General features: G+C 40.8%; 1 long non-coding RNA gene across 1 annotated transcript; it reads right to left on the bottom strand.

The window, feature by feature from the left end:
- Positions 1-965: 965 nt before the first annotated feature.
- On the bottom strand, positions 966-2,373 carry LOC113096147 (uncharacterized). Its single transcript, XR_003288469.1, has 3 exons — positions 2,233-2,373; positions 2,083-2,147; positions 966-1,590 (listed from the first exon to the last, which is right to left on the bottom strand). It is a non-coding gene; the product is annotated as an uncharacterized LOC113096147 (long non-coding RNA).
- Positions 2,374-11,691: the final 9,318 nt, after the last annotated feature.

The following is an 11,691-nucleotide window of genomic DNA, read 5'->3' as shown; positions in this document are numbered from 1 at the left end:
GCAAAAAACGACACTGATATCGGATCGGAATTACTGTCTCTTCTCATAGTGACAGCCAATCACATTAGTTTTCTGGTATTGCATGCACTCGATTGGCTTGCGTCTGCGCTAGGGTATTTGCATAAGACGTTCTGACTGGAGGACGGCTGCATTGGCGCTTGAAAAGTCTTCAACTTCTATTTAGAATTAATTTCTAGAATTAATTTCACCATGCTTGACGTCACTTCATTTAAAAGTAAACGAGAGTCGTTGACTCCCCGTGTGATGGGGCGTTATATGTCTGGATACCGCTGCACAAATCTTTCAACCACGAGAAATGTAGTTCCAGCACGGCCTTACATCCAGGACAGCAGAATGGTCAGGATGACCTGAAACATATAACCAAATGAAATCAATTTAAAAGTATTTAGTCTTGCCTGAGTGATGCTGAAACAACCAGGTTTAGTTTTTCTCCCAGGAGAAACTGCTTCCTGTGGAACAGTCTCCATGAAGAATGATCTCTTGATCCTGGATCCTTGCTGCCATCCACGCAGAGATGATTTGGAGGATATGTGGTTGTGTCTAAAGGGTAATGAATCAATGTTACAAGAACACTTAGAGCAGCACTATTGATCCTGTAGCTTATGTAAATGTTTTCAGTACCGAACAAGTCAGGAACCAAATTAGTACCAGTCCAAACCCATCTCTACTTGTAATAGTTGACTTGTTGCTGCTGCCCAGACTGTCTCTTCGCCTGATGATAAATATATGTGTTAATATTAAAGCTGCAGTAGGGAACTTTTGACGCTCTAGCGGTTAATAAACAGAACTGCTTGCGTCTTGTGGAAGAACACTGTAGCCGGAGCTACTTTTTTCTGTTTATGTCTATGAAGAATCACAAAGGTACTGGGTTACTCCGCCGCGCTACCCCCCAAGCAATCTAAAATAGTCCGAATATAAACACTTATTATAGGTGTACCCTAGTGATTCAGGACAAGCTAAAAACACGGTTTGGAAAATGGATTCATGGTGTACTTGCTTATTATGTTCATTTTTCTACATTTTGTAGCATACACACAGGGTATGTGTGTTAAATATAGCTATAGTTAATAATTGGATTACAAAAGATAAAAGTTCATCTGAGGGAGGTGTTGAAAAAGCAAATAATAACACAGAGACAGGTAATTTAGATTTTGTGTTGGTACCATGTATTAAGTGAAAACAAAAGACAAACAATAACAACAATACCCAAAATATTTCAAATCTGCAGAGAAGTTCAGTAGTTCACAAAGGGTAAACAACAACTTGTAACTCAGAAAACTGGAGAGTACTCAATTTAAAGACAATTCACTACACAGTATAGGACTATATTCTTTGCTCATAAAAGATGAACACCATGTCCAAATAATGTGGATGGTCCGTGATATGCAATTAGTTCATGAGCCAGAACCTAGTGAATGGCTGTGTGCGTGTATATATGAGAGTGAGGGGGTGAGCAAAGCTGCACAACCTCCTACCGAACCCACAGGTGGCGATGATGTTGTTGAGGCAGGTTCTGTTCCAGGTAATGATAGCTCGCCATCAACTGGCCCGCAACTGGCCGCACCTGGCCTGTATTAATTAAACAGGACCTATGGTTTAATCACTACTCATAATATAAATTTACCTACTAGCTAGTTTTATATTCTATATTTGTGTACACCATAGTATTCAAAATACTGCACCAGAGATAGTCACAATTGTATAAAACAATACACAATAACACAATTGTACAAAAATACTCAAAATGCATGGAAACAACCACCCATAAATAATGGAATTATTTCCTACATAACACTCCATTCGATAAAATTGATAATCCTATCTCTCAGTATATAAATCATTTAAATACTTAAAACCATAGCTTTGAAACAAAGTGCTAGGTTTACATTACAATTTATAAACCCCAATAGAATTCCATAGGGATGGATACGATACAATACAATGAGATGGCTTAATGCTATAAGCATTAAGCTAGCAGAACCCGTCATTATAATAAGGATGCCAATAAAGTTGTCAGTGCCATAATAACATGCTAGCGGACACAACAACAAACAGACTCACCAATTCCTACAGATATTCGACACACCGCGGCACTAGTCGGCTTCTAAAGATGACGGTGGGCGACACTACAAATACAGGATCGCATGCTAAAATTAAACAAGCATTTAAGATGGAAATAAGCGGAAAAGCATTGTTTGTATAGAGACAAACCGAGTGCAACTGCTCCGGTGGCTTCACCCTCACACTACTGATTGGGGAAACTCACCGCAGCTTGTAAAAACATGCTTGCATGCTATGATTGGTTGAAAGCATTCACTGAACCTACCATGTGACTCCTGCATGATGATATAAATGAAGGGTTTGTTCAGGTGACTGGGAAAATAGAACCATATAATTTTACTATTTATATTTTACTTTAATTTTATTAATTAATTTTACTATTATTCTCTATTTATATTTACCCTGGGTTACATGTGGTTGTGTCTAAAGGGTAATGAATCAATGTTACAAGAATACTGAGAGCAGCACTATTGATCCTGTAGCTTATGCAAATGTTTTCAGTACCGAACAAGTCAGGAACCAAATTAGTACCAGTCCAAACCCATCTCTACTTGTAATAGTTGACTTGTTGCTGCTGCCCAGACTGTCTCTTCGCCTGATGATAAATATATGTGTTAATATTAAAGCTGCAGTAGGGAACTTTTGACGCTCTAGCGGTTAATAAACAGAACTGCTTGCGTCTTGCGGAAGAACACTGTAGCCGGAGCTACTTTTTTCTGTTTATGTCTATGAAGAATCACAAAGGTACTGGGTTACTCCGCCGCGCTACCCCCCAAGCAATCTAAAATAGTCCGAATATAAACACTTATTATAGGTGTACCCTAGTGATTCAGGACAAGCTAAAAACACGGTTTGGAAAATGGATTCATGGTGTACTCGCTTATTATGTTCATTTTTCTACATTTTGAACACAAACAAAGTTACGGACCGCAGCTCAATTTGTTTACTTTTTGTGAAACGAAAGTATCAGATCAATTTGAGAATTAAACTAGCATTAAAAAGCATGCATGTGAAAAACACCATCAACACCAATAATGAACAGATGACAGAATTTACAACCCTGCCACTTGAGGGAGAAAAGGGGAAATTATTAATCTCACATACACTGAACATGATTTCGGCAGCCTCGGTCTAATTAACGTTAAACTTTATACAGCGGTTTATATTCAAGTTCACAGCATGGCTAGCATGAGCATCATCAAGCTCGAGCGGCAGGCATTCAAACAAACTAATTAACGTTACTACGGTTAAAAATTGAATAATTAGAAAGTGAATACTGTATAGTTTATGGTGTTAAATTTCAAATATTTAGAACAGGTAAGGTTATATTCGATTTTAACAGTTAACGTTACCTTAGACCACCTCTGAGACTGCTTTTGAGACCAAAACCACTTTTCTTACAAAGATAATACATGAAGTTCAGGATAAAATTCTTGCTGTCTGTTGACGTGCAATAAATATCGAAAGTTATGTATGAACACCTGTCTGTTCTACTAATTTTTACTGACTTGTGAAAACTGCTAAAAAAAAAAAAAAAAACTTGACATATAGCAACTTTATATATATATATATATATATATATATATATATATATATATATATATATAAATATATATATATATATATATATATATATATATATATATATATATATATATATATATATATCAATTTTATTCATTGTCTTCTCTTCCGTGTCTGTTGTGAGAGAGTTCTAAACAAAGCAGTTTGTGATATCCGGTAACTTTATATATATATATATATATATATATATATATATATATATATATATATATATATATGTATGTATAATATTTAGTTTTCTCATTTTGACCAATAATTTGCATTATGGTAGGGGGAGTACATGTAAACTGTAAACTTCTGAATTTCATATTGAGGTATGAAATTAAACATAATCCCTGTGGTTTTGATGTGAGGAACTGAAAATATTTGTTTTTCAATCCCACGCCAATGTTATTTATTATACATCACACTTTCAAGTGTCGGTTCAGATATTTAGATGCGTGTGTGTTTTTATTTTACTATTTTAAATCAATTGTCAGTTGATGTGTTGATAGCAAATTGCTTGTTTAATTTAAAATTGAATGAAAGTGCTGTCTCTATCATTAAATAAATTACACTTAAAAAAGTGTTTTTTCATCTTTATTTAAATATATAAGGGGGTAACATTTCTTTACGATTATTGATCCAATTAATCCCAGATCTGGGCCGAAACTGCTTGCTGTCTGGGATATATATATATATATATATATATATATATATATATATATATATATATATATATATATATATATATATATATATATATACTGTGATTGACTCCGGGCAGATAGAGGTCTACGTACGAGATTGATCAATTCGCTCTATTCATTCATATTGAGGGTGGGAATTCCTATCGTTCACGAACAAGTGGGCATTGATGTGTATCTATTCAGAAATGATTGCCCTTCCCTTTTCTTGCAGCTCGGATGTACAGTTCCGGTTTCCCCCGCTGCCCATTGGGAGCATCCTGATGATTGATTTGAAGCCGGTGTTGTGCCCAATTTCGACCCCCTGGGCGGACAATCAAATGAAACTTAATCAAAATAAACACAAAACAGCGCATCAGCCCCTCACGGATGACTGATGTGCACAAATAAAAGCCAAAACATAAAATAAAGCCCAGACCTTGTCCTCTCTCGTCCTTCACTGTCGTCGCTCCTGTTTTATATCCCTCCATCTCCTCTGTGGGCCTCGAGACCGGTGAGTGTCGCAGGTGTCGCTCATCTACAATCACTCCACCAGCCTCGCTCATTCCCACGTCCCTTGGCCCCGCCCCACTCGTCACACTCATAAACCATCTGTGATGCTGTACTATCTGAATGTGAATATATGTGTCCTTTAAGTCCACGGATGCAAACCAATCCCTGGGGTAAATTTGCAGCAGGATTTGTTTTAGTGTTATAATCCTGAAGCAGCAGATCCTGAGCAGGCGGGCCGGCAGTTCCACGCAATGCCCGCAGTTGAACTCGTCCAGCTCTGAAGGAAAACCATAAACCCCCTGGTCTTACCCATAGCCTGGGCCGATCGCTTTGTCACCATCAGTGGGAAGTCTGTCTATGCACACAGATCCATAATAGCCTCTGCCGTGAGGGCTCCACCTGAAAAACCTGCAGCACCGCCATGGCGTGCAGCAGGGAAGCCACCTCACCTTCAGATGCATATGCTTTATTGTTGAGGTGGGCAGTAGTCCTGCACAGCTTTGAGGGGAGGCTGATGTACGAACCTAGAGTCTTGGCTGCTGCAGGACACAGGTGTCCAGCGACAGTCTCCTCGATGGTGGGAGAGTGCACATACCTGTGGGCCTCCGCCTAATCCATGTGGGAAATCATGGCCTGTGTTGCAGAGTGGACATGCGCTAATTGGGGCCCAGACCATGGCTTCACCAGTTGCTCATGCACGTAAGGGAAGAAGGGGACCAGAGCCCTAAAGTCAGCTTTCCAGGTGGACCTGAAATACCAGGAGTGAAGCTTACTCCAACTACCGGACAGCCCTTGACAGAAACCTCATGAGCTCCTCCTGAATGTCTGGGGGCCCCATGCTGCTTGGCTGCCAAGATGGAGATAGCATCATCCCCCTCCTCCTGGCTAAAGGACACAAACTCTGGAATATTGAAAGGAGGGTGGAAGCAGCCCTCGGGGAGGGAGACTGAGGAACGGGGAGACCGCTGGGGTACGCTGAGCAGCAAGACGACACTCCCGTCACCGGGAGGGGAAGGACCCTTTGCGGCACATTGGCGGCTGTGGGCAGTTGAATTCGTCCAGCGCCACCTCAGCATGGGCCAGGACCAGGCAGGCATACTGATCTGGTAGCTCTATTGGTCCTGCAAAGATTTTGCAGATTGTTGCCATAGTAAATTGTCACATACACGCCTTTTATACTGCCTCTCGAGCTCGTCTGTATTTGCATGCAGTTGCATACTTCACATCAATTGGCCAGTCATTGACTGGCATGAGCCAATAGGACTTCAGGAAAGGTTGGAAGGGAAGGAGTTCCCATAATAGAGAAATATCTCTGTGATGTCTCATGAAAGCTTGAGAGGGAACAGATTTACTTCCAATTAAGTAAATAATATACTTTAGCTCAATGACAAGACAGAAAAGTAAATTAAGTCGAATTAAGTAAAAATGTGCTTTAGACAACAATGCAGTTGCACTTTTTTCAGTGAAACAGAAAAAATAATAAATACATTTTCTGATGATTTATAATTTTACCCAATGATAGTTTCTATACAAGGCTTTAAAAAGGAAAGTTGTGGCCTAGTGGTTAGAGAGTTTGTACTTGGGCTGACAGTCAACTAATATGGCGCCGATGAGCTGGCAGCCTGTAGCGTGCAGCTGTGTGTAGTATTGTGTTTTTAAGTGTTTTTAAAAGTGCTTTTAAGTGTTTTGAATTTTAGTGGATAGATTAATGAATCGATTGTTGATATGGACTTGATATCGGAAAAGTTTATGCGGGCAAAGGACTATAACATTAGCCGAGAGGCACCTGCTTTTGTATACACCCGGCAAGAATTACTAGACCTGGTACAAGGTTAAAAATTTGGGATTAAACATGATATTCCGAAGGATATATTAAGGAGGAGACACTGTGGAATTAGAGCTGGGGTGAAGAGAAATAAGAAGAGTAGAGAAAGAGCTTGGAAAGAAACCTTTAAACCAGCCCTACCATCTATCACCATGGGAAATGTTTGCTGTTTGACAAACAAGCTCGAAGAGCTAGAGACACTTGTCAGGAGCCAGAAAATGTACCGGGAAAGCAGTCTTATATGTCTGACCGAGTCGTGGTTGACGGACAATATCCCTGATCTCGTGACCAGCTTTACCGGCTTCAGGACAATACGAGCGGATAGGAACGCCGAATCAAGAGGTAAGCATAAAGGAGGGGGGCTTTTTTGCTCATCAATAAAAAGTGGTGCAATCCCAATCATGCTACTATTAAAGATCAGATATGTAATAAGGATATTGAACTATTGGCAGTTAGTTTAAGACCTTATTACCTGCCAAGGGAGTTCACTGTGGTGATCGCCGTTGTTGTTTATATCCCTCCATCTGCCAATGAGGAAGTGGCTTGTGACACAGTGCACTCTGTGGTCGCGCGACTCCAGGCGAAGTACACAGATGTGTTCATTTTTCTTTCTGGTGATTATAATCATGTTTCCCTTTCTAAGACCCTGCCCACATTTAAGCAGTTTGTTGATTGTACAACACGGGGAGATAAGATCTTGGACCTTTTGTATGCTAATGTGAAAAATGCATACAAATGTGTTGCACTGCCCCCTCTTGGTCGATCTGACCATGATATGGTACATCTTTCTCCCTCTTACACGCCAGTTGTTAAGAGGCAGCCTGTCATTAACAGAACATTAAAATACTGGTCTCCTGAGAGAGAAGAAGCCCTAATGTGCTGTTTTGAAACAACATGCTGGGATGTTTTTCTGTGAGGATTATGGGGATGACATTGATGGATTAACAGAATGCATCAACCATTATATTAAATTCTGTAATGATGACATCATGCCCGCCAAAGAAATTCGCTGTTTTCCTAATAATAAACCATGGGTAACTAGCACTCTAAAGGTACTGTTAAATGAAAAGAAAAAGGCTTTCAGAGAGGGTGATAGGGAAAGGGTCAAGGAAATCCAAAGAGTACTGAGGGTGAAGATTAAGGAGGGGAAAGAAGCATACAGGTGCAAATTAGAACAACAATTGCAGCAGGATGGAGTGAAGCAGGTCTGGGCTGGCATGAGGAAGATCACAGGTATGAAACAGAAGGGGGGTTCGCTACTTGATGGTGACCAGAACCTGGCTGACGATCTGAACAAATTCTTTAATAGATTTGATAACCCAATGCCACATCAGCCTGTCACACCTGGTCTGCTGCGGCCTGGTGTTGTTTCACTTCCCTCACTTATTCCATCTATGATATCATCCCCCCATTCTTCTATTGGTGACATCACTTCCCAAATGACTTTTCTCTCCCCTATCTCTTCTCCAACTGTAACCCCACCGATGGTGCTACATCAATCTCAGGTCAAGGGTGAATTGGACCGTCTGAAGCCAGGGAAAGCAGTGGGGCCTGATGATATTGGGCCGAGACTGTTGAGGACATGCTCTACCCAGTTGAGTGGTATTTTTACATACCTGTTTAACCAAGCCTGCATCTACAAAAGGTCCCGAAATTGTGGAAAACATCTTGTTTGATCCCAATAACAAAGAAGAGATATCCATCTAACCATAACGATTACAGACCTGTAGCACTCACCTCACATATTATGAAGACGTTTGAGAGACAGGTCTTTTTTTACATCAAGGCCAGTATGACAAATTACGTGGATCCTTTGCAGTTTGCATATCAGTCCAACATGGGTGTGGATGATGCCCTTATTTACATGCTACAAAGAACCTATGCACATCTGGACACTCCTGATGCATCTGTGAGGTTCACTTTTTTTGACTTCTCAAGCGCCTTCAACATGATCCAGCCCCAACTGCTGTGTGAGAAGATGAGGAGGATGCAGCTGGATTCATCACTGGTCCAGTGGTGTATGAACTATTTATCCGGTAGACCACAGTACGTGCGTCTGCAGAATAGTGTCTCTAATACTATTCTGAGTAATACGGGGGTGCCGCAAGGAACCGTGCTGGCCCCGTTACTGTTTACTATCTATACAGCAGACTTCCAGTACAATAGTGGCAGTTGCTTCCTCCAGAAATTCTCAGACGATACGGTTATTGTTGGTTTAATTAAAGGAGGTGATGCGGAGGAGTACAGGAGAACTATTACAGAGTTTGTGGGTTGGAGCAACCACAACTATCTCCAACTTAATACCTCAAAAACAAAGGAAATGGTTGAGGATTTTAGGAAGAGGAAGAAGACACCGATAATCCAAATCACAATCCAGGGCAGTGAACTGGAGTTGGTCTCCAGTCACAGATATCTTGGTGTACAGCTAGATGATAAGCTGGACTGGAAGAGCCACATGGAGACAGTGTATAAAAAGGGTCAAAGCCGACTTTATTTTCTAAGAAGGCTGAGGTCATTTAACATCTGCCGTCCTCTATTGTGCAACGTCTATCAGACAGTGGTGGCAAGTGCTCTGTTTTTTGCTGTGGTGTCCTGGGGAGAGGGTGCTCGCATGGGAGATCTAAATCGAGTTAACAAGTTGATTAAGAAAGCAGGCTCGGTTGTGGGGACTGAATTTGATGTGATCGAGCATGTGGCTGAGAAAAGAATGCTATCTAAGCTAAAATCAATCATGGACAATCCCTCACATCCAATCCATGTGCTGGGGTTGATCAATAAGAGCACCTTCAGCCATAGGTTGATTGCACAAAAGTGCAAGTCTGAACGTACCAGGAAGTCCTTTGTACCAGCGGCCATTAGAAGGTTTAATGTGTTATGAATATTCATATGTTACTGAATATTCTGTACTGAATATGTATCTGTTACTGAATATTCTATATAAGTATTATTATTTATTTTGGTTGTTGTTGTTTAACTGTAGATTGGTTGGAAGTAATTTGTTCTGTTAAATGTGGTGTCTGTGTGTTAAGCTGCCGTGACAATATAATTTCCTGCAAAGGATCAATAAAGTATCAACAATCAAACAACAAACAACAAACAACAAACAAACAAACATCAAGTCTCAGGCTGGCAATACCATGACTGAGGTGCTCTTGAGCAAGGCACTGAACCCCAACTGTTTCCTGGGCATGGCAGCATAAATGGCTGCCCACTGTTTCAGTTGTGTGTTCACCAGTGTTTGTAATAACGGCGTTTAAAAGAATGGCGTTAGGTAACGACATTATTTTTTCAGTAACGCGGTAATCTAACTAATTACTTTTCCCGTTGTTACAATGCTGTTAACATTACTGAACGTTAAATGCGGTGCGTTACTATGCATTGATTTAATAAACTATGCAATCCGAACGGACCCCTGGCTCACACATGACGAGATAAGCGGTTGTGATTGGCTAAGGCAGAGTCATGTGTTTCATGGTAGCCAATCAGCGCCAGTGTTTTTACACACATGCCGGCACACACGGCAGCGCCAGCGGCGCTAAACACACACACACACACACACACACACACGCAACAGCTACACAGAGATTCGCAGCAGAGATGGCGAGTCAGGAGCAATCCGATGAAAAGTTGGCATTTTCAAGGTGAAGATATAAGCACTACTTCAAATTCATTGTGGTCAAAGGCAAGAACGTGCATGTAATGTGTACATGTAATGTGTGAAACGCATCTACAAAGCTAGTGGCCAAAAACACTTTTCTTACAAAGATAATACTTGAAGTGCAGGATAAAACTTTTGCTGTCTGTTGATGTGCAATAAATATTGAAAGTTATGTACCTGTCTAAATATTGAAAGTTATGTACCTGTCTGTTCTACTCATTTCAAATGACTTGTGAAAACTGCAAAAAAAAAAAAAATATACAAATTCTCTGACATGTAGCAACTTTTTTTTTTTTTTTTTTTTTTTTTTTTACAGTAACACAAATAGTTACTTTCCCTGTTAACGAGTTACTTTTATTATAGAGTAATTCAGTTACTAACGTTCCCAACACTGGTGTTCACTGCTGTGTGAGTGCACTTTGGATGGGTTAAATATAGAGCACGAATTCAGAGTATGGGTCACCATACTTGATGTCATGTCACTTTCATAAATGAGCTCAATAATGAATTTATCTTGAATGAATGATCTTATTTAAACCTCCTCTTTGCAGATCTGTAATATTTTAATAGCAATAACTGCACTTTTTTAAATATGAAATACTATCTCAAGCATGAGCTTTATAAACAAATCTTGGTTCCCTTTCAGTCTGTCATGTTGTATGTTACGTAGAACGTTCTACATTCCCCTGCGCACTTCAGCGCCACTGAAAGAGCTTTTTCTCTCCCTAAACGAGAAAGCAGGTTGAATTTGCGTCTTTTTAAAGGGGTCATTTCACCCATATGTTTCTGAGTGCGGTCGATATATGGCTCCTCGTGGCGGCCACGATCGCAGTGTCACATGTCTGGGCTTTCAGGATGCTTACACTGCGTTTGTGGATGACACATGTTCTCGTTGTGGGGACATGACCATCTCAGCATTAAGATCGAGACTCGATTGCCTTAAAGGTAAAGAGTCCCCTCTGCCACACCCCGTTCTAGCCCCTCTTTATGTAAGAGGGCTACTTCGGCTGGTGGCCAGGGTAATCTTACTGGGAATCAATTGATTGGAGTCCTCCACCCTGCCCCGAGTGCTCAAGGCTGGATTATTGGTTCCTGGGGACTGTTCATGCTGATCGCCAGCACCCCCACTGGTTCCTTTCTTTCTGGAAGTGCACAAATGGTAAATGGTAAATTATATAGCGCATTCAACAGACCACATGGCCATCCAAAGCGCTTTACAATTTGCCTCACATTCACCCATTCACACACACATTCACACACCGACGGCGGTGTCTGCCATACAAGGCGCCATCCAGCTCGTCGGGAGCAGCTGGGGTTAGGTGTCTTGCTCAAGGACACCTCGACACTTGGTCAGGTGGAGCCGG

The sequence above is a fragment of the Carassius auratus genome, unplaced genomic scaffold (assembly GCF_003368295.1).
Source record: "Carassius auratus strain Wakin unplaced genomic scaffold, ASM336829v1 scaf_tig00215883, whole genome shotgun sequence".
Taxonomy (NCBI): Eukaryota; Metazoa; Chordata; class Actinopteri; order Cypriniformes; family Cyprinidae; genus Carassius; species Carassius auratus.
The sequence above is the reverse complement of the archived record's forward strand: the minus strand, read 5'-3'. Positions and strand labels throughout refer to the sequence as shown.